Genomic DNA, 22011 nt, shown 5'->3' on the forward strand with positions numbered 1-22011 from the left:
TGTCCGGAGATGTCTCCCGCTGTAATCCTCTAACCGCTGATGCTGGGGAGAATGAGCCGCACCAGCGAGCAGCTCCGGAGCTGCGCTCACTGAGTGACAGGGCACCGCTCCTGAGCTCAGCTCCAGGGCCGCTTGCTGGAGCAACTCATTCTTCCCAGCTTCTCTGCTGATCAGTCGCATGAATTATAGCGGGGGACACTTAGGACAAGTGAATATAAGGATTTTATTATTTTATTCTTATTTTTACACAGGGACACAGCGGGAGCAGACACTATTACCCTCATCATTGTCCCTGCTGGTGCTGATCGCAGCGCCGGCAGGGAACCATGATGAGGGCAGTGTTCAGCACCCAGCACTGGGGAACAGCACTACTTGTAGCGCTGATTCCCTGGCGCCGATCCGTGTGATCCTGATGACACATGGATGTCATCCATGTGTGTTCAGCGTGAGACACTTTTGCGGAACTTGCATCCGCAAAAAAACGGACATGTCAGCGTGTGGAGCACACGGACACACGGTCCGTGGAAACACACTGACATGTGCACAGACCCTCGGCACTCAGAGGATACAAAGAATGATGCATAAAGTGATAATTTTATTCACAGCCGACACAAAGGTAAACAGATTAAATCCAACATTTCGGCAAATTGTTTGTGGCGCCCCTGAGGGTTCGACCGCCACAGGGATGCAGCACTTCTTAATGGAGTGTAGTGTTCCTCCTCTGAGGTAAGAACAGTGTGATAGTCGTGACCCAACCTTTGCATCCAACACCACATTTCTCCACCAGAGGGAGCTGTTAAGCACAAGGTGCTGCTCCCCTGGTTACAGGGAGACTGGGGAACCAACAGCTAGGGGAACCAGTTTGTGGGTGAGGGTGGAGGACTTACAAGTTAGTTACACTTCAAATTTCATATTTAATAAAAAGCCATCTTGGTTCTAGGTCCTTGTTAGTCAAGTCTTTTGATAGTGATTGGTCTTTGCTCGTTCTTCTGACTGTCAAGTACTGTGATCTCCCACCCTGAAAGTGGATCCTGTGTGGACCTGCAGGGGAGGGAGACACGGCCCTCGTACCCCGGCCTTGGGACGAGGGGCAGGTTGCAGACAATGAATGTCTCAGCCCGGTCAAGGACCATGACCGAGAAGGCCCGGAGCTGAAGAGTGTGGCTCCACAGCAAATGGATCCCAAGCAGGATGCAGACGGAGCGGTGTACGCCACCTGTCCTCGCCATGCTGATATATTCAGAGGGAGTCCGGCTGCAAGAGGGGTACCGGCCCCCGACACCCGACCTTGCTACTCCATGTCCTGGTCGGGAAAGCCCGGTAGGCCCTGAGGATCCCACCGGCACTTCACTAGGCACCACAGGTGGCGTAGTCGTAAATCAGCCACTCAACCCGGATAAGCCCACATCATCCTTTTAATATGACGGCCCTGAGCACAGGTCAGGTCCGGGCCACGGCTGCACCCCATCTCTCCATCACAGGACCCGACTCAGAGTACCCCCATCTCCCAGGGTAAAGAATAGGACTTTTCCGAAGTAGAGGCATCACATGTTGCCTTTGTCAAGGTTATCTGTAGTGATATAGAACATAACACAAAATATAAAGGCAATAATACAAAGAAAAAAGTACAGACTTGTAAACAGTCACAGAATTTATACATACAATTATACATATATCTTTTATAATAATAATAATACTATTATCCCCACTTTTTACATTGCACGAGAAATAAATGACTTAGTGGAGGAGTATAAAGGACGGGGAGTGATTGACTCTAAATTAGGAGAATGACGTCAACGCAGGTCCTTTCAGAACACCGCGAGACTCCGAGGACAGGGGACGCCACCGAAGAAGGAGACCGGGGGCCGCTGGAGAGGTGTGTATAATGTTTTTTTTTTTTTTAGGTTTTAAATTCTTTTTTTCACTATTGATGCTGTATTTAAAGCAGCATAAGTTGGTCACACAATATAAATCCATGCCGGTTGCATGGATTTATATTGTGTGACCAACTTGTCAAGCACTTTTCCAAGTGATGCTCAAAATCGCTTGGAAAAGCATTTGAAAAAACGCATGCGGAAATGCATGCAAAAACGCTTAAAAAACGCTTCTCCCTGGCAGAAAAAACCCATGTAAAATCCGTATGCGTTTTTTCTGCCAAGGAGATGCAGAAATGCTCAGGAAAATGTCTGCTTCATTTCTGCATCGTGGGCGCATAGCCTTATTCTTACTGTTCTTCTTGCAGCGCACCAACAATCTTGCTATTGTCACTTTTCACTTGGTTACTTAAGTGGTTATCCAGGGTTTTAAGTTGATGACTGATTTGTAGCTAGACCAAACTCACTCTGCATTTTTCACATCTGAGAAAAAAAAATCAACTGTTTTAACCTCAGTGTTCTGGATCCACGTTAAGTCTGTGAGCGACGTGTTTTTCTTGTACAGAAAAAAAAAAAGCTTCTCATACCAACTAATCAGTGGAAAAAGGCACTCAAATGCCATCTGTGTGTAATCTGAATGCTGTGTATGTCTTCTTTTTTCCATTCACTTTAATGAGCGATTTTGGTCTGAAACAAAGCAAGACGTCTCAATTTTTTTTGCTGACAATCAGTCCACATAAAAAAAACAAAAAAAACCACATGTGAAAACACACAGTGATTGAATCCATTGAATAAATGGAATAAAATGTATAGTATACGTGAATAATGGATAGATATTAAAACCGCATTGCTTCATCCCTCGTGTGTCCTGGATCCTTCTTGTGGGATTCTACCAGCAGCGCAGAAAAACCACTCAACACTCCACCTGAGTAGCTCTTGGTTTTTATGACCCGTGGATCTACTGCAGCTGATTATTGTGTTGTTACACAACTTCACCAGGTGAGCAAGTACTAATTATTACTTTGCTATTTATCACCAGATAAGGCTCTATCCCACCAAGGACAACATCTGCAAGGAGTTTGTATGCTCTCCTCGTGTTTGTGTGGGTTTCCTCCTCCACTCCAAAGACATATTGATAGGGAATCTAGATTGTGAGCCCCAATGGATAATGTCTGTAAAGCGTTCTGGAATTAATGACGCTATTTAAGTGAGTAAAATAAATATTGTGCTTTTTTGCTCTCCAGCTCCTGTTTACAGGTCAAGGTAAGACAAGTCTTCATTTGTTTTGCCAACAAAGAAAAATCCACACTTGAAAACGCACAGTGATTGATTCCATTTGATCAGGGGTGAGGAACTTTATTACTAACAAAGGGCCATTTAGATGTTTATAGCATCCTTCGGGGGCCACATAAAATGTGCACCAACTCCGCCCTCAAAGTACGTCTTGATGCTGGCACTGGTGTCAGGATGTAATCTTTCATTGTACGTGCCTCAGCATTCTGTCCTGACCACTGCGTGCCCGTGCTCACAGAGCAAGAAGAAATTATAGGGCTGGCGGCCCGCAAACTACAGCTGCTGGACCAAGCACTGCAGTCCCCGGGAATCTTCCGGATTAAAGGTCATTGAGGGTCGTAAATGCCCCACGGGCCTGAGGTTCCCACCAACGCTGTAGATAAATGTATAGTGGCTGTGAAAATTGGACGTGTGGTTGAGCCCTTTTAGTGTCCCAATTCTGCCCCCCCCCCATCCTCCCCAAAAAAAGCTCCATTGAACAATTTTGCCATGAAAAATCATGACACAGAAAGAATACTGCATTTACATCAAACATAAGACATATAGAAATAGGAGTTAGATCATAAAGATCTTCCGATCACTCACTTGTGTCTTGTTATTTAGTAAACACACAAACATGGTCTCCATAGACTACACATCTTCCATGCCTACATTCCTGTATCACGGCAGGGAAATAAAAGTCACACACATCATACTCATCAGAATTTCACATAAAACTAGGGAATAACCTCCTGACACAGCACTGTACTGTACACGACTTCTACTGTCATAGCAGTGTGGATTGCCATTAATGACTATATTCCCCGGTGTTCTTCATTGTTGGAAAATGTGATATCAGGCCAGGGTGACATTCACAAATTCACATAAATGAGTTCACCAGATTTATATCACTGCATTTCATCACCTCTTCGCTTAATCTATAGGGGCACATGATGTAGCCAGTGTTGAATTGGAGATCTGTGTTCATTACAACTTTAAGGAACACTCGATTGCAAAATCACTTGGTGGTTTTTGCTTGCTGTGTATGGAATGGCTCATTCATCTAATCCCACAGAAACAGCAGCTTGCTATTCAGCCATTATTAATAGTGGACAGTTACTGTATTCCTCCTCCTAGAAATAAGTGAACTGGTCCAATGGCCACATCAGTATTCCTCACCTGCCAGTGCTGTGACGCTCCTCATACCTTCAGGAAGCCCGATCTCTTTTAATTTGTAGGACAGGGGCAGGATGCATATACGACATTGCACAGGACCTAAAAATTACAAGAGACACATGCAAGTAGGAAGAGGTTCATAGTGCACCCATCTGGCGGGTTGGTCCAGTTGGCCCTTCTCAGGCCACTTTGCAGCCTGCACCACACTTGCCATTTACAGCAGTTCTTGCCCTGCTTAGCTCTGTGCCACCTATAGGTGTGCATATACACGGAAATGTATATATTCAGGAACCAATTCAACAAGACCGGCATTATTCACTCCAGTCTTGTTGAGAACATATGCTGGACGCTCCCGATTCAAATAGTGCACACCTTTTGATGAATCAGGAGTCGGACAAGTGGCGTGTGCAGTGCTACACATCTTACTCCAGTTGGGGACAGGAGCAAGATATGTAGCATCAGGAACGCTGCCGCTGATTACCCAAGGAACGCCGCCGCTCCACTCCTTTGAGTTCCAAGCTCAAACTATCCTCTACCTCTTTTTCCTTATATTATATTATATTGAGCTTTTTTTCAAAGAAACGCTGGCATTAATCTTAAAAAAATTATTTACTAACAGATAATTATTTAGTTGAATGTGGTTTTCTTGTGTTTTTTATAGCATTAAACGAGGATTTTTATAAGTGTTTAAGAATTCATGATAATAATAAAACTTACCACTCCCATATTTCTCAAATCTGTTTTTATCTTCTATTTCCTATGTCTCAATATCTAAAAGGGGTTCACTCTCATTTCTACAATGACTCCATTTAATCTTAAATTTAAAAAAAAAGGAGTCATTGAAAGTGAAAATGGCCATTCGATTCACAAATAATGATTGGCATAGATATCTATATTTAAAGGGAAAAAAAAGCATCAAAAGGCCACTCTCATTGGGAAAATGGCTTAAAATCATTTTTTTATTTTTTTTGTACCTATCCAGATTTTGTAAACTCAATACTTCAGTATCCAACACTTGCTCGAGGGCAGAAAGGCAACTAATTCTATTTAAAACTCTATTAGTTAATGAAACCCGATCTCTATTTGGCTTGGTTTTCTTAATTGGTCAATTCCTAAAACCTTACAGTTTAGTCACATCATTTTTATAGCTAGGCCATTATTGGAACATCAATGGAAATGTCCAAAGTCTGCCTAACTAATGGAAATCATCAGGCTTGTAGTGCACACTGGAACAAATGTATACATCTTGCAATTGTAAGGAGATGGATATATTGCCCACATTCCCCCTTGAAGAAACAAGTTTAGTGTTATGTGGCGTAATGTGAATTGTGATGTATAATGTGAATTCTGATGTGGGTTAAAAGGTGTTAGTAATATTGATATAGTGTGTGTAGTTTGACCGTATGGATAGTTAGCGTTATTGGTTGGGACTAGCCCAGAGTGGGAGGGGTTAAGTTGAAGGAAAAGTGACAATTTCCTGTCAAAGAGGCAGATAGGGCCTGGAGTGCATAGAAAGAGGACCTAAGGTCCACTGTGAACGGTGCCGCATTCTCAGGTGTCCCTAAAGTGAGAGGAGACCAAAAGAAAGATAGCAAGATCCGGAGCAGAAGTGACTAAGAGACAGAGTGATCTACTGGAGACCAGTCCTGGGAGAGGACGCCTAGCAAAAAGGTCCAGAGTTTATAACTCTTGGAGGTAAAGGCCAAGACAGGACTGAGTACGTCAGATGAGTAGAAAGTAAGCAAAGGACTCTTGCTAAACAGGACTGTAGAGTCGAGCTGGGTTGTGGTGAAGTAGTGAGAAACATTGGAAACAGAGGACAAGTAGAAAGAGGAAAGGAGAAGAGTAGAGAAACAAAGAAAGGAATCTGTGGAAAATGCTTCAAGTAGTAAAGGAAACATTCATAAGATTAATTACACGCTATCTCTTGTACATATTCCCTACCAAGTTCCCGTTCAGTAAAAAGTTTATTTTTGACTGGTGGTCTTCCTCATTGAACTGTAAAACACCTGGTCCTGGCAAACCAGTAACATTGGTTACATGGGGCCTGCATGGGCATAGTGCCCTCACAGCACAAGTCCACACACCCAGCCAGGACCCCCACTTTCATATAACATGTTGGGGCACAAGAGACGAGCACCTTGCCCATGGCTACTGCCCCATGTCACGTTACACAATCACAGTGATCAAAAATCAGCAACCAAGAGGAAAAATCCCTGCTGATGCAGGCAGGCAGATCACGGCGCATGCGCCCTCCATTTTTCTTCACTAATAGGAGGAGGTAGGACGGGGATGGCATCACCAGTACCGTCGGCGGCTTGGGAACATTTATCTCTCCTCTGACATGGTATATCAGGTCAGAAGAGAGAGAAATGATTTTTACACCGGATCTCACTTTTTTTTATGTGATTGCCATTATTCGCTGAATAAGGCTATGTGCCCACGATACAGAAATGCTCAGGATTTTTTCCTGAGCGTTTCTGCATCTCCCTGGCAGTAAAAAACGCATGCGGATTGTACATGCGTTTTCCTGCCAGGGACATGCGGAAGTGAAGCGTTCTTCACATGCATTTCCGCATGCGGGTTGTCAAGTGCTTTCCAAGCGATTTTAGGATCACTTGGAAAGTGATTGACAACTTGGTCACACTATATAAATCCATGCAAAAGGCATGGATTTATATAGTGTGACCGAGAGAATGTCAAAAAATAAAAAATAAATCTATACTTACCCTCCGATGGCCCGCGCTGTCTTGCTTTGCTCGGTCCCGGCTGCCGGCAGCGGTAGAGTGAAGGACCTGACGTCAGCGCAGGTCCTTCATTCCATCGCGAAGTGCCGGGAAGCAAGGAGGAGCGCAGCGCAGGCCGCCAGAGGGCAAGTATATATTTATTTTTTTATTTTATTATTTTTTTACAGCTCTTTAATGGTACCTGGGTGTGGATGAGACTCTCCTCTCCTCCACACCCGGGTACCATCCGCACATTAGAACGCGCCAATTACGCAAGTACAGATGCAGTCTTGCGGAATTGGCGCGTTCTAATGCAAGTCAATGGCGGCGAAAACGCAGCGCTTCCGCAAAATAATTGGTAGTGCTGTGTTTTTTTCCGCAATGATAATCCGCAGCGGAAATTTCCGCAGCATGTGCACAGCACATGCGGATTATCATTGGGGGACATGGCAGGCCTTCTACGATGCGTTTAAGCATTTCTGCAGCGTTTTTGCCGCTGCGGAAACGCTTAAAAAAAGCATCGTGGGCACACAGCCTAACGCCGAACCAGATCGCACTTCTACCCGATCATGAGGGAATAAGGCCCCTTAGCAGCCACCTTTTTAAATGGGTATTGGCAATTGTTAAGGAAGGGGTTAACTTTCAACGTACAAGAAAATAGGGATAAACCTCCAAGTGAGGTGAAATTGAGAAAAAAAAAACTCCATACCGCCTTGGTTTCTGGAGTTTTGTTTTTACACCATACATTCTGTGGTAAAACATTACTCTGAATTTTGATTTACGAAGTCAGTATGATTACAGCGTTAGCAAATTTGCATGTATTTTTTCTTCATTGAAAGCACCACTCCAGCAGTGGTGGAGTCCCTAATGCAAGATCTCTGCCCCTAGTGTTCTACTTACCAGCCTCCCTCTTCATCTGTTATCAATGCCATTGTGGTCTTCTGCAGGTTATGACCTACCGAATTAGTCCAGTGTTTGTTGGGCAATCCAGAAGTCACAACTCAATGTAAGTCTCAACTCAATGTAAGTCTCAACTCAATGTAAGTCTCAACTCAATGTAAGTCTCTGACAGCAAGAGCAGTGCGAGGACGAGGCCATCATAGACTTACATTGGGAGCTTCTGACTGTTAACTGTGACTTCCAGCCAGTGAGAAGTTACGATCACAAGATGGCGGCACAGAACCGGAGCTGCGCTGGGAACAGCTTAAGACAGTAGATGCCGAGTATAATACTGGGGCCAGGGAATTTAGATTAGTAACATCACTCCAGCATCTACGTCGTCTAACCAGTACTGTAAATCTTGTGCCTGTGCAGATGAAGCACAAGCCGCTGCAGATGCCCTTTGCCTTGCTACTACCAGCACATACATGTTCCAGGACTCTCCTCTGCTCTCAGTAGGGCTGAGAAAAATGCGCCTGTACAGGCACGTGCTTCAACTGCGCGGGCACGAGATTTAGAGTACTGGGTAGACGAAGTAGGAAGTGTTATACACACCAGTTAAGGAAGGATGCAATTGCGTGGATATAGCAGGCACTGGACAAAAACATTCATCAAACGGATGGGAAAATTCCAAAAGGTGTTTTGGATTTATAGGGTGAGTTGGGGGTTATATACAGATTGCTGGACTGTGGTACAAGAGAAGTTAAATCTGGTGGTTTTAGTTTATATTGGGAATACCTGCTGACAGGTTCCCTTTAAATTCAAAATATTTAAAAAAAAAAAAAATGTTTATTGTATTTTAAACTAGGTGGAGCTTTGTTTTTTGCATGACGAGCTGATGCTTTTACTGATAACAATTTAGGGCAGATATGACTTTAGTATCAGCTTTTTTGCATTTTATTTTCTTTAAGGAGGAGTGGTGACCCAAAATTCTGGTGTTTTGATTTTTTTTCTGGTTGCTGTGTTTTCTGATCCAGTTAATTTTATTTCTTTTTTAGTTTCCTCGGGAGACTTGAACCTGCAGTCGCCTGATCGCTAACATCACAGTTTTACAATATAAAGTGAAAATCAAGATTTCCTTTGAAGCCCAGCATGTAGCTGAGCATCAGAGAAGGATCAGGATGCCACCCTTGCTGTCATCCCCTCTTCTTTGATCGACAGCTCTGGCTTCATAGAGCCAGAGAAGGGCAGACATACACTGCCAATTTTGCAGGTTTTCCCACCCACAAAGAATGGAGCGCTCTGTAATTTTTATCGTAGGTGCACTAACAGTGAGAGACAGAATCTAAAAATAAAAAACAGAAAACACATTGTATGATTTTTACATAAAATTCTATTTAATTATTGCATGAAATAAGTATTTGATCACCTACCAACCAGCAAGAATTCTGGCTCTCACAGACCTGTTAGTTTTTCTTTAACAATCCCTCCTACTCTGCACTCATTACCTGTATTAATTGCACCTGTTTGAACTTGTTACCTGTATAAAAGACACCTGTCCACACAATCAATCACACTTCAACCTCTCCACCATGGCCAAGACCAGGATTGTCAATCTTTCTCGGTCTGGGGCTCCATGCAAGATCTTGCCTTGTGGGGTAAGGATTATTTTGAGACAGGTCAGGAATCAGCCCAGAACTACATGGGAGGATCTGGTCAATGACCTGAAGAGAACTGAGACCACAGTCTCAAACATTACCGTTACTAACACACTACGCCGTCATGGATTCAAATCCTGCAGGGCATGCAAGGTCCCCCCTGCTTATACCAGCACATGTCCAGGCCCATTTGAAGTTCGCAAATGACCATCTGGATGATCCAGAGGAGGCATGGGAAAAGGTCATGTGGTCAGATGAGACCAAAATAGAACTTTTTGGTATCAACTCCACTCGCCGTGTTTGGAGAAAGAAGAAAGAGGAGTACAACCCCAAGAACACCATCCCAACTGTGAAGCATGGTGGAGAAACATACTTTGTGGGTGCTTTTCTGCGAAGGGAACAGGACAACTGCACCATATTGAAGAGAGGATGGGGTCATATATTGCGAGATTTTGGCCAACAACCTCCTTCCCTCAGTAAGAGCATTAAAGACCATGCGTCGTGGCTGAGTCTTCCAGCATGACAATGACCCGAAACACACAGCCAGAGCAACTAAGGAGTGGCTCCATAAGAAACATTTCAAGGTAAAGTGTCACTTTATGAGGTAATAACTCTGGAATACTTCAACATATTCCAAGGATTCTGAAATTTTATTTCATGTTAGTGGTAATTTTTGGTCAATATTATTTGCATTTATTAATGAAAATATTGAAAATTTTGATAACATTTTAAAAAAAAACTTGCAATTTTCAAACTTTAAATATGTATGCCCTTAACCCAGATAGTTATACACACACACACACACACACACACACACACACTTGTTAATAAATAACATTTACCACGTGTCTACTTAACATCACCATAATTTTGAAACTAATTTTTGTTAGGAAGTTAGAAGGATTAAAAGTTGATCAGCAATTTTTAATTTTTCCAACAAAATTCACAAAACCAAATTTTTTTTCTTTTTAAGGACCACATCACATTTGAAGTGATGTTGAGGGGCCTAGCTGACAGAAAATACCCAAAAGTGACACCATTTTAAGAACTGTTTGGGTGCATGGCAGGGCTCAGAACGGAAGGAGCACCAAATGACTTTTGGAACACAAAATTGGTTGGAATAGATAGTGGGCGACAGTGGACGTTTGTAGAGTCCCTTATGTGTGTAAAAAGGGGAAATTCACTCAAAAAGGGCCCCATTTCACAAACTACACCCCTCAATGAATTCATCTTGGGTTTCAGTGAGCATATTAATATGTATGTCACTATTTTATACCATTGGGCTGTGAAGAAAGAATAATTGCATTTTTACCACTAAAATGTTTTAGTCCCATGTCTTTTTTTTTATAAGGGCTGATAGGACAAAATGGAATCGGAAATTACTTTTGAGGCACATTGGAAAGATCAGAAGGGAAGGAGCGACATATTGTAGTGCAGATTTGCTGGAATGGTTTACGGATTCCATATACAGAGCCCCTAAGTGCCAGAAGAGCAGAATCCTCCCCATCCCTGAGGTGACCCCATTTTGGAAACTACACCCCTCTGGGAATTTATGTACAGATGAAGCAACGATTTTGACTCCATAGGTTTTTTCCAAAAACAAGCAGCATTGGTTGTTACTGAGTAAAAATTGCAAATTTCAGAAGTGCACAAAACTGTGGCCAATCGCGATTTTATGCACACTTAGACCCCCTTCACACATCAGTGTTTCCAGTATGTGTGGTGTCATTTTTCACACTTTTTTGGAGACACATACACAGGCACACCCATTATAATTTATAGGGCTGCACACATGTCCGTGTGTCCACACGGACCATGTGTCCATGTGACCCACATGTAGACATGTCCATTTTTTTCTGGCAGCAGGGATGACAATACATACCGCACATGTGCACATGGATGACATAAGTGTAAATAATCTCTAAAAGGCCTAAAGTTAAAGATGACACATTTCCTTTGTATTTTAGGCAGCAAAAATTTATATGTTGTCATTTGTTACATTTTAAAAATTACAAAAAGGAAAATGGGAAAAGTTTGGGCACACTTGGAGATTTGTGTGCTCAGATAACTTTGACCAAGGTTTCAGACCTTAATTAGCCTGTTAGGGTTATGGCTTGTTCATCATCATTGTTAGGAAAGGCCAGGTGATGCAAATTTCCCTGCTTTATAAAAACCCAGCCTCCTCTAACCTTGTGCCAAAAAACAGCAGCCATGGGTTCTTTTAAGCAGCTGCCTAGCACTCTGAAAATGAAAATGGTAAAGGCCCATAAAGCAGGAGAAGGCTATAAGAAGATAGCAAAGCGTATTCAAGTTGCCCTTCCCTCAGTTCGAAATGTAATTAAGAAATGTCAGTTCACAGGAACAGTGGAGGTCAAGATAAGGTCTGGAAGACCAAGCAAAATTTCAGTCAGAGCTGCTCGTAGGATTGCTAGAGAGGCAACTCAGAACCCACACACAAGGAAATGTGTCATCTTTAACTTTTAGAGATCATTTCATCTTCAACTTTCTTAACTGTTCACAATAACAGTAATTTTGATCAGGGGTGCCCAAACTTTTACATGCACTGTATGTAGTTTACTGTAAATGCATTAGAGAGATTATCCACTACTATAAATAATGGTTTCATAGATTTAAACTTTGGAAAGAAGTTTTTTGTAATCACCTTCTGCTATTATAAGTGCCTGTGAGCGGCGCTATTGCTGACCGCTCATGGGGCACCACGTTACCTCGGCTGCAGCCTGCTTTGACATCCGCTGGTGTCACGTCAAGTTCCGGGAACCCAGAGGACTCACACCCCCCTGATTGATGGGTTGTGGGTGGAGTTTCACCACACGTCACAGCCCAGTATCAAGCGCGTGGTTTCCCTCTCTTCTGCATTCATTGCCCGCAAGCGTGCGCTGCATACTGGGTTGTGACGTGCAGTGAAATCAGGCTGGTGCATGCCCAGAGAGCGGTCAGCAATAGCGCTGCTCACAGGCACTTATAATAACAGAAGGTGATTACAAAAAAACTTCTTTCCAATGTTTAAATCGATGGGGGCATTATTTATAGTAGTGGACAACCTCTTTAACCTAATAAATTAAAAAAATGGCGTGAAGTTCCCCCATTTTTAATAACCAGCAAAAGTAAAGCAGACAGCTGTGAGCTGATATTATCAGGCTGGGTAGGTACCTGGTTGTTGTACCCTTCCCAGCTTAAAAATACCAGCCAGCAGCCGTCCCAGTAGTGGCGCGTCACAATTCTGGTGCGTTGCTTTCCCTCTTCCCGTTTACCCTGGTGCTTTGGCAATCGGGTTAATGGGGTTTGGAGTTGATGTTAGCTGTGAATTGTCAAAAAACATAGCTGGCATCAAGCCCTGGGGTTAGTAATGGAGAGGTGTCTATCAGACACTCCCATTACTAACCCATTAACAAATCCGGACAGCGTGAACCGGATTTGGGGAACATCGTGGGAAGCGCTTGACTACGCCAGACAAGCGTGGGAACTTTTTCACAAATGAATTGGTGGTGAACGAGGGATAGTGTCTTGTTTTTATTTCTATCCTTTTATGTTTTCAGGTTTCCATTTGTGGACTACATCTGATTCCTGGACTAAGATGGACTTGTGTGGGATTTTTTTTTTTTAATAAATTGGTGAAACAAGTTTGTGTGTGCGCGTGTGTGTGTGTTTTATGCCATTCCGTGTGTGGTAAAATTGATAGGACAGCTTTATTCTTCGAGTAAGTTTGATTACAGCTATGCCACATTTATATCTTATGTTTTCTGCCTTTACTCAATAAAAACAGTGTTATAGAAAAAAGTATTGTTTTTACATCACTATATTCTGAGAGATACAGCTTTTTTATTTTTCTGCAGGACAAAATGACAATCTCAGTGATACCATTTTTATTGACATACAAATTTTGACGTTTATTCCACTTTTTTTGGGTGGTATGATGAAAAAACATGTTTTTTTCTTACGGCGTTCACGAAGGGGTTAACTAGTGTGACAGTTTTATAGATCAGGTCATTCTGGCTTTGACAATACTAAATATGTACTTTTTTATGGGTGCATATGAGCCGAGTCTCGCAGTCAATTGCAGCATACTACAATTGTTTTTCATACAGAAAGTCATGAGAAAATAATAGCGGATCTGCACTGCCCCATAGTATAACATTGGGCAGAGTGCTATTCGAAAAAATATCAGATAGCACTCGGCCATGTTATACACTCATGTGAGCGAGTCCTTACTCTGAGAGAACGCCTTTTGGACCATGCTGCAGGCATGGTCTAACAGGCCATTGTAGCTGACAGTCCAGGTAGTCATTATTTGACCTCCTGCTGCCATGGCAACCATCGGTCCCCTGCGATCATGTCACTGTAGGAACCTCAGGGTAGTAGTTATGGCGAGGGGCTGATGTGTTCCCATACCCTGGTCCCCTGACAAAGATAAATGTCCCAATTCTCCTGTGTTGTGCAGAACACTCACGTTTGGATTGCAGATCTCTGCTGTCTTTGGTTCTTTCACCTCAGGAACCGCCGCACACATATTTAGGGACTTCCATTAAGTTTTATAAAAAAGAACTTCACTAGAACACTTGCAATCAACTTCATACAGCACATAGCATTGTTCACATACATTTCCAGGGTTACCGTCTGATACACCGCACGTATTGATGTTCACTGTCCGTTTGTCCTGAGCTGACCCTTCCATAGCGGACCTTATTGGCCTATGAGACCCTCGCAGTTTTAAGAATCCCGTACTGTCTATTTCCCTTCCGACTTCCCCTTCAGTGAAGGCTTTTGGACACACACCTCTCTGTGGATCCTGTGGACCGTAGGTCCCGAACGTTAGGAAATGTCTGGTTCAGAATATCTGAATATGGGTCCTTTGCTGCTGGACAGATCGTGTCAACGGTGCCCCCTGGACCACCAACTGTACTCTCCTTACATCTCTCACTTCCTCTCAAACTGACTGCAACCAGGAAAAGTCCCAGTCCTTCACTGAACCTGCTCCTCCCACACTGAGCAGCTCCCAAACCCCTTAACTCTTTCCTAACTTACAACTACATCTGCTTTAAGCTATAGTGCCCCCCTTAGCTTTACTCTTCTACTATTCTGATACCCTACCTGCACTGACCTATACTGACCCTATAACTGACACATCAGACAATTGATCATAACACATGTTCATATTTCAAACAGGATATAGCGTTATGTGCACACACAAAGACAAGGTGCATGACCAGGTCCTGGTCACCCTCTTGTTGATCGGGTGGGAGAGGGAGCCTTTTAATCATGTAATGCGCCATGGAATTAATGGCGCTAGAATAATAAATAATAATAATCCACCCACAGCTGTTAACATGTTAAATCCTGCTGACAATCTCTGACAGCAGCATTTAACTCATGCTTACAGGAAGCGCGTCACATGATTGCGGGACGCTGATTGGTTGGCATGACAACCGGGGGTCTGCAGAAGACCCCCATGCTTGTCATTGCTGATCTTCATAGAAGATGATGATTTTTGCTATACATAGCAGGGTTGAAGCACTGCTATGTGTAGCACAAGCGATCAGATCTCCTAAGGAGACTATTGAAGCAAGTAAAAAGCAGAAAAAAAACATTTTTAAAAATATATTTAAAAAAATTAGAAATATAAAAGTTCAAATCACCCCCCTTTTTCTCCATTCAAAATAAAACAATACAATTTTTTTCACAAATACACATATTTGGTATCGCTGCATTCATAAACACCAGATCAAAATATAAACTAAACTAATCGAAATCGGTAAATGGCGTAACGAGAAAAAAAATAAAAAAACACCAGAATTACGTTTTTTTGGTCACCGCAACATTGCAATGAAATGAAATATAACAGGCGATGAAAACATTGTCTCTCCCTCAAAATTGTATAAATAAAAACGTCATCTCGGCACGCAAAAAATAAGCCCTCACCTGGCCTCAGATCCCGAAAAAAATGGCGCCTTTCTTCCCTACATACTTTGCTTTTTTACCCCACTTAAATAAAAAAGAACCTATACATGTTTGGTATCTGCGAACGCGTAATCATAATGCCAGGTCAGATTTAGCATTTAGTGAACATTGTAAAAAAAAAAAAAACCCACACAATTGTGGAATTACACTGCAATTGGAGTTTTTTTCCCGTTTGAGTACACTATATGGTAAAATCAATGGTGTCGTTCAAAAGTACAACTCGTCCTGAAAAAACAAGCCTTCACATGGCCTTATTGATAGAAAAATAAAAAAGTTATAGCTCTGGGAAGAAGGGGAGCAAAAAACGAAGATGCAAAAATGAAAAAGCCCAAGGTCGTGAAGGGGTTAATCAATAAATCTTGGAATAACAAAGTTTCATAATTGAATGTCACTTATAATAATTAAGCATACATATGAATCAGGGGCTTATACTCTGTTATATACTCTAGTATATAGAAATTCCGTTGGTGGATAGTGAGGGGGGTTGGCAACGGAAGAGTGGGGCACATGCAGCAGCCGCTGCTGCAGCTACAACGTGTGCCCGTTGCTAAAGGGAAATGAATATTCCCTCTTCTCCACTCCCATGGGCGTTGAGAAGAATGAATATTCATTCTGTCGGGGTAAAAAAGAATATATATATTTGTAACTTTTATACTTTTGTAACTTTTATACGCTTTTTTGCTAATGTACTAACCACCATTTTGTGTCATATAACAATAAGCTTTCCTTGCTACGTAATTACTCAAATCGAAACTTAAACTAAGACAGTTCCAGTGTTGCCAAGACTTATTTCAGAGAAACGAAACAAGATTATAAGCTGACGGCTGCAATATCTGCCCAGAGACTGAGATAAGGAGATGTGGACCAATCAGGAGTGGCCAGACACTGGACTTTCATGGCTTACCCCGCCCCGGACAACCCCTATCCCCTCCCCATTATGTAGTGTATTTAGATTTGTGCATGTAAAAAATAAAGGCAGAACATTGCTGAGGACGTTGTCTGTAGTAGCCTTCTGAGCATGCTCTGAGCTTGAACCAGCTTGTTGTCTGACTCATTCTTTGAATGGTTGACCCATGCTCATAGTTTGAATTTGGAGTGACTGGAGGACGAGTGGAATGTCATCACGACCCCCACAAATGGCGCTCAACGTGCGGCGTGGCTAGCGGTACGCCGCCCTCCCGGACCCATATTGCTGATTTCCCTGGTGGTGACCGCGGTGGCTGAATTTGAGGCCTGATCAACCTCCATCGAACACGGTAAGTTGAGATGTATTTTATATGTCTCACTTGCCTGTGTGTCAGCCGCAGCGGTTCCTGTGGGATTGTCAGGTTGGATCTGGGTGGGTGACCGGTCGAGTGGTGAGACCTTGGGCGTCCCGCACCACGTCCTGAACCAGCAAGTGTTAAAACGAGTGACGTCGCATGCCTGCGCGTGCTCGTGTGCACACCACCTCCTCCTCCCCCGGTCACTGTACTTTTCTTAGATAGCTGCCTCCCGTAACTGATAGTCGAAGTTTCAAAGCATTCCTGAATTGTAGTGTAAAGGAGGTGTTGTGCTGTCAGAATCTGTGACGAATTGAGGAGTGCTCTTCGTCTAACACAGAGACTGCTGTAAAGTCAAGGTTAGGAAACAGTGTATTGAGGTGTCTCTACACTGTCGGGTGGTGCCGTGGTAGGAAAGGAGATAGATTGAGGTGTCTCTCTATCTCATCAGTGTATCGAGGTGTCTCTACACTGACGGGTGGTGACCTGTAGTCAGGGTGCCGTGGTGAGTCGCACTGTAAAGTCGCCATTCAAGGCTAGGAAAGGAGTTAGATTGAGATGTCTCTCTATCTCATCAGTGTATTGAGGTGTGCTCTACACTGAGGAATGGCGACCTGTGGACTGCACCAGTGATCTGAGTCGCGACAGATCATTGCATTCTATAAGAAAATGTTGCGTATATTCAAATTTGAAAGATTTCGTAAGTTGCGGAATGCTGCTGTGAGAGTTAAGCCAATTAGTGGAGTTACGGGAAGGCAAGAAGAATGTTAGGAATTTGTATAACATGATAAGCTTATCCAGTACAGGCAGGCTTTAGTCTTCAGTTTGGAAAGAATGTGTTACACAGAAGTTGGGAAAGTTGGGTGAGGATTTTTGCACCAGACTCAAGCATATCTTAGAGTAGATGGTGCAGGGGGGAACAGAGAATGCCGAGCCTTTGTTTGGATACATGAAAGCTGCAGATTGTGATTTGTTATGTGCCCCCAAAATGGCCGTTGCACCTTTGATGCCTGTCACTACACTGAGCCCTCAGCCACCACCCTATAATGGCGCCGACGCTAAATCACCGGAAGGGTGGACGTGTCGGGTGTGTGGAGAGCAAAACCCACTCTGGGCGGGCCGCCCATGGCACGATGCCCAGCCTGCCCCCAAGAACAATCCCACCCCCACTCCCCCCTCCTCCCTCCCACGGCCATCTTGCTACACCTTTTACTTGTTGTGGGAGGCCCGGAAAGCCCCAATCCGGTCTATATCCACTACTAGATCCGTCCGGTGCATATTACCAGCCACCAGCACAGGTGGAAAAGCCCGCAGTCCCAGAGCACCCATCTGAAACTAATGTGACACCCTCTGCTCCAGTCCACGATGCTGAGACGCTTCCCCTGTTTCCTATGGGAGTCACCCACAACCCTGGGGATATCCTCCTCAACTCCCCAGAATTTCAGGCCAGACTGCTCTCCCTCCGCCAACATACTGTTACTCAAGACGATACGGAGCCAGATGAGGGATGGGCTCAAGATACTCCAGCCCCCCCCCCTCCTTTACCCCATACGTCTCCTATGGCATCCTCCACCCCATATCCATTACCCGTACTCCGGCCCTTGCTCCAAGCAACTGCTGAAAGAGCACCACCCCCCCAGCCCCTCAGAAGTCTGGGACCCCTGCCGCTCCCGGAATCTAGTAGACCCATCAGGACGCCCTGTCACTCTGTCAATAGGCTATGGTGACATCCTTACACATCGGGTGGGGGGCCATAGTCAACCCTGCAAACACCTGTATGAGCCATGTTGGAGGATTGGCTCGCAAAATTTCCCTTGCTGCTGGTTCTACTCTGGCTGCAGAATGCCAGGCTCACTTAGCCGAAAACGGAGAGCTTTCAAAAGGCCATGGTTTCCACAAAAGCAGGGCCCCTTAGTACGTATGAATCCGGCCTAGAATACATGAAATAGTTAAAGGCCTGGGCTCAGAATCGCTTGTCAGATCAAGCTGGGTCTGTACAAGATGTTCAACAAGACCCTGATGAATCTGTGGAAAGATATGCTGCAAAACTCAGCATGCATTTTGAGGATCTTGGATACAGTCCTCACGTCAAGACGCAGGCCGCCCTGTTGGTTCAGGCCCTGGTAGATGGCCTACAAGACGCTCTCAGAGATGAAGTCCTGAGAGTACGGCCCGAGATTCGTTCTTCTTCTTTCAACGACGCGGTGGACATCGTCAAAGCTTTCCAAAAATCAATGCTAAAAATGGAAAAGGATACTAAGCCAAAGAAGAAAACCGCTCCTGCCATGGTATATCAAGCTCAAGAAAGCTACCCACCCCTGGCAACCAACATGGAATCAAGTGGGTAATGGTTAAAGGTACAGGTGATGATACTCCTCCCACATATAGAAAACAAGGCAGAAGATATGACAAGGGACCATCTAGAAACAGAAGACAATCTCGTGATTCTGAAGGACGAATGTTGTGTTGGGAGTGTGGTATCCCTAATCACATTCTCAGAGACTGTCCAACCCGCAGACAGTACCATGACCGCTCATTTCATGACGGTCCACACAACCATGGACCTTCCCGTGAACCATCTCATCCACGCCAATGACGGCTCGGTCAACCAGTGTCCACTTTCCCGGCTACGTATCTCACGGCCGCCTGTGGGACTGTCACTTTACAGGTGGACCATCAACCACTGGAGTTCCTGGTGGACACTGGGGCGGCCACATCTGTCATTTCCTCTGCACAGCTCCCTCCTTCTGTATCCCTATCACCGGATACCCTCACCTGTGTTGGGGTGGAACGCCAACATATTTCCTCTCCACTCACAGTCCCTGTGTCTGCAGGACCGTTCACCGGAGTACTCACAAGATTTTTGGTCTCTGAAACTTGCCCTGTCAATCTGTTGGGAGCCGATCTCTTAGAGCGGATGAAGGCAACAATTACCTTCGGAAACCATGGTATGGAGCTTCTTTTGCGGGACCCTCATTCCGAACAAGGGACTGAAGACCGCTGTGTTCTTAAAGCCTTCCCTCTCATGATTATGACCATACAACCTCACAGTTCCCTCACTCTCTGTGGTCCAGAGGACGTCGGCCTCCTGCAGGTTCCCCCGGTCCGAGTACACCTCAAGCCTGGACACAGGTATCCACGGTTGCCACAATACCCCCTCAAGGCTGCACAAGAACAAAGCTTGGGTACCCAAATCGCTTCCCTCCTGGAATCAGGAGTCCTTGTCAGATGTGTATCTCCATGCAATACACCCCTCTTTTCTGTAAAAGAAAAAACCGTTCCGGGAGAGTCTCCAAGATACCGGTTGGTTCAGGATCTCAGAGCCGTCAATGCAGCTACCATTTTAGAAACTCCAGTGGTACCTAACCCAAACACCCTCTTGTCTCAGCTGCCTCCAACGGCCACCTTGTTTACGGTGTTAGATCTGGCCAACGCCTTCTTCAGTATACCCTTACATGAAGATTCGTGGTTTTTTTCTGCCTTCACCTTTCAAGGAGCACAGCTTACATGGACCAGGACTCCGCAAAGAGCCCAGAACTCTCCTAACCAATTCACTCATTCTATGAAGTCTATTCTGGAGCCATGGGTTCAAGAGAACCCTCAGGTCACCCTTCTACAGTATGTGGATGATCTTTTACTCTGTGGCACTGAAGAAAATTTGCCAGAGATGTCAGCATCCCTTCTCTGGTTTCTTCACTCAGCTAACTGTAAAGTCTCGAAAGGCAAAGTCCAATGGTGTCTGCCCAAGGTCATTTTCCTCGGATATTGTATATCACAAGGTGCTAGACATCTGACTGAAGAAAGAAAACAAGCCATCATGGATATCACCTTCCCAACCACATACTCCGCTATGCAGACTTTCCTTGGCCTCATCACTTACTGCAGGCAATGGATCCCTGATGCCTCAAAGCTCATGCAACCTCTGTGCGACTGTCTCAAGAATGAAGGCTCAGTTTGGCTTCATGCTGAAGATCCACGTGTTTCTCATCAACACAGACTATGTTTTGACCGCCTTAAACAGGCTCTTGTCTCTGCCCCGGCCTTGGGCTTACCAGACTATACTCAGCCATTTCACCTTTTTGTCTCGGAATCGGAAGGTCATGCCTCTGGAGTTCTAGCACAATGCTATGATCATAAGTATCGGCCTTTGGGCTACTACTCAGCCCGCCTGGACCCTGTCGCCCGAACTGCCCCCACGTGCCTTAAGGCGGTCCACGCTGCTCACATCCTCCTTGACAAGTCAGCTGATATCGTCCTTGGACATGATCTAGTTATACAGGCTGGCCACGATCTCTCAGCTGTTCTGCAACAAACATCTCCGAAACATCTAACCAACCAAAGACACCTGCGGCTGCAGTGTTCCCTATTGTTGCCCTCCAATATAACATTTACCAGATGTCTGACTATCAACCCTGCCACTTTGCTTCCACCTTCTAGGGGGGAAGGTGAAGAGGGTGAAGGTCCATTGGTGGAACCTCATGATTGTATAAAAATTTTGCAGGAAGAGACTTCTGCTCCAGAGAATATGGTGGCACATCCGCTCGCAGACCCTCAAGGGAAGTTCCACACGGGATATGCTGTCACAACGGACCTAACAGTCCTCAAGGCTGAAGCTCTACCACCATACATGTCTGCACAAGAAGCTGAACTTGTGGCTCTCACAGAGGCCTGCCACCTGGCAGCAGGAACAAAGGCGAATATGTATATACCGATTCCAGGTATGGACATGGAATTTGTAATGATTCTGGACTCTTGTGGAAGTCTAGAGGATTCATCACAGCTGCAGGTACACCAGTGAAACATGTCTCATGGATTAAGGCCCTAATGAAGGCCCTGGAACTACCCATTCAGGTTGCTGTTATCAAGGTCAAGGCTCATGGAAGACTAGAATCCAGAGAAGCCAGGGGCAACCACCTAGCTGACCAAGCAGCCAAGACTGCAGCAGTGGAGAATGTGTCATCAAAGTGGCAGGAAAAGGAAGAAGAGATGGGAGAGACTCTGCAAACCGTAGCTGTGGCGCTCACTAGAGCAAGAGCCAAGGAACAGCCGGCGGAAGACCATACAAGTCCAGCGGAGACACGAGTGGAATCCAGGGGGGTCAGGATGCCTAAAGAAAAATTGTGTGAGGAACAAAGGAAGACCCCCCACTGAAGAAGTCAAGCAATGGAAAGCGGCAGGAGCTGTGCTG

The 22011-nt window shown here is 44.6% G+C and overlaps 1 long non-coding RNA gene across 1 annotated transcript; it reads right to left on the reverse strand.

Moving 5' to 3' along the window:
* Window positions 1–682: 682 nt before the first annotated feature.
* Window positions 683–14530, reverse strand: LOC141172060 (uncharacterized). Its single transcript, XR_012252408.1, has 3 exons — window positions 14380–14530; window positions 4326–4421; window positions 683–1570 (listed from the first exon to the last, which is right to left on the reverse strand). It is a non-coding gene; the product is annotated as an uncharacterized lncRNA (long non-coding RNA).
* Between the last annotated feature and the right edge of the window lie 7481 nt (window positions 14531–22011).

The sequence above is a fragment of the Phyllobates terribilis genome, unplaced genomic scaffold, assembly GCF_046119375.1.
Source record: "Phyllobates terribilis strain yellow unplaced genomic scaffold, ASM4611937v1 Scaffold_1__5_contigs__length_1240528914, whole genome shotgun sequence".
NCBI classification, from domain to species: Eukaryota; Metazoa; Chordata; class Amphibia; order Anura; family Dendrobatidae; genus Phyllobates; species Phyllobates terribilis.